Raw genomic sequence first — 2172 nt, forward strand, 5'->3', positions numbered from 1 at the left:
CGACGTGTGCCGCGGCCTTCATACCAGTTGCTACAAAAATCCACTCAGTGGCCAAATACCCGCCACTTACATGGACTTGTTAAGGGAGGATTCACCTCGAACAGCTGAGGGGGTGACTGGAAGCTGAGTGTGCGCTCTCAGGGGTAGGTGGTGCTTCTCCTTGTCCCCTCACTCAACAGAGGGGCTCGGGAAGCGGGAAGCGTAAGTAATTCTTTTCATTTAGGGAGGGTTCAGTGGAAATGGTGCTTGAGTGAATCCTATAGCCCTTTTCTTCTCTCCCCTCCCCTCCCCTCTGCTGTCCCTCTCTTCCCCTCTCCCTGTCCCCCCTCCCCTCCCCTCTGCCCCCCTCCTTTCCCTCTCCTCTTCTCCCTTCCCTCTCCTCCCCTCCCCTCTCCCTTTCCTCCCCCCACTCCCTTCCCCTCTCCCTGTCCTCCCCTTCTCTCTCCCTCCCCTCCCCTTCCCTCCACAGTGTGCCAGGCCCCTGCTGGGTGCTGGGGATTGATTTGGGGACGGGCAGGGTAGGATCCCTGTGTCCAGGAGCCTGATCTCCTACTTCTCCCATGCCGACTAGGGGTGTAAATCAGGATGAGCATCCTGGAAGGTCACCTCCCTAGACCAGGTGTTAGGACCAGCTATGTAACTGGCAGCACCCAGTGCAGCATGGAAATGCCAGGCCCCTTGTTAAAAAGATGACGAGGAATTTCAGGATGGGGGCGCCTGGGTGGCTCAGTCAGTTAAGCGTCCGATTTGGGCTCAGGTCATGATCTCAGGTCCATGGGTTCGAGCCCTGTGTCGGGCTCTGTGCTGACAGCTCGGAGCCTGGAGCCTGCTTCAGATTCTGTGTCTCCCTCTCTCTGTCTGCCCCTCCCCTGCCCACTCTCTGTCTTTCTCTCTCAAAAATAAATAAACACTAAAAAAAAAAAGAAAGAAAAAGAATTGCAGGGTGGCTGCAGCAGTGGGGCATTAAACCAGGCACGGGGCCGTCTTGGGCAGCCAGCAAAGCCAGCCCTGCCATGCACTAGGTTCCTGCCCAGTGACCCAGGGGCAGAACAAGTGGGGAAGGCAGAGGGAGGCTGTAACAAAAGGAAGGGGAGAAGACGAGAGAGAAACTGAGGCTTACGTTCATACTAATCACCCACAAAAGGCCCATTGTCTGTTTTCCTATAGGAAGTCTCCTGATCCCTTGATTCGAGCTGCAGAATCACATCTCAAAGGCACTTCTGTCATCCTTGCAGGGTTTTATCATTCTCTACAGGGGAGAACACGATCTGATTTCCGGGCACCAAAGCTGGGTCAGGAGAGGGGCTGGGAGGAAGAAGCCTGTGGCGGGAGCGGGGGGGGGGGGGGGGGGGGGGGGGTGGGATGTGGAGAAAGGAGAGAAAGTTCTGATGCTTGAATGAAGACGCCGTTTTCCAGAACCGGCCAGCAAGAATCCCATTGGCCATGATTCTGTGAGCCAGCCGAGTTCCGAATGCAGCTGTACATGCGAGTGTGAGACGTCCATGCATTGGCAACGGGGTCACGGTTACTAAATCACAGGTGACCAGCTCCAGGCAGGTTTGTGGGCACCGGGACCTCTTGTGAAATTAAATATCCTGCCATTTCCAAAGTGTGAAAGTTCACTTATGCTAACTGCTGAGTGCTAGAGAAACCTGTATCATGGTGGCATAAATATCCGCGTTTGCAAATGAACTGTGGGGTGGAGGAAACACTGGCAACCTCCTCTTTGCCCCACAAGGGGAGCGTTGGGAACACACTACTGCTGTCACCAACCATTTCCTTCTAGGCGCCACGGGAACAGCAAAGACAAAGCTCTTGTTGCAGTCTCTGTCTTCAAGTCTCTTTCGTCTGGGGTGCCTGGTTGGCTCAGTCAGAAGTGCATGGGACTCTACTCTAGATCATGGGGGTCTTGAGTTCAAGCCCCACGTTGGGCGCAGAGCCTACTAATAAAAAAAGTAGTCCATTTTGTCCAATTAAGTATTGCTGCCCCGACTTTCTTGTGACACCCACGTTCATGAGAAGCGTTTTTCCACCTCCTCACTTACAATCTGCAGGTGTCTTTAGGTCTAAAATGAGTCTCTTGTATGCAGCATATAGATGGGTCTTATTATTATTATTTTTTTAATCTCTTCTAGTCACCCTATGTCTTTGTATTGGGATGTTCGGTCTGTG

General features: G+C 53.3%; 1 long non-coding RNA gene across 1 annotated transcript; it reads left to right on the forward strand.

Annotated features, from left to right (window-relative positions):
- Nucleotides 1–937: 937 nt before the first annotated feature.
- On the forward strand, nt 938–2172 carry LOC122213600. The gene is made up of 3 exons (XR_006199595.1): nt 938–1292; nt 1417–1539; nt 2136–2172. It is a non-coding gene; the product is annotated as an uncharacterized LOC122213600 (long non-coding RNA).

Source organism: Panthera leo, chromosome A2 (assembly GCF_018350215.1).
Source record: "Panthera leo isolate Ple1 chromosome A2, P.leo_Ple1_pat1.1, whole genome shotgun sequence".
NCBI lineage: Eukaryota > Metazoa > Chordata > Mammalia > Carnivora > Felidae > Panthera > Panthera leo.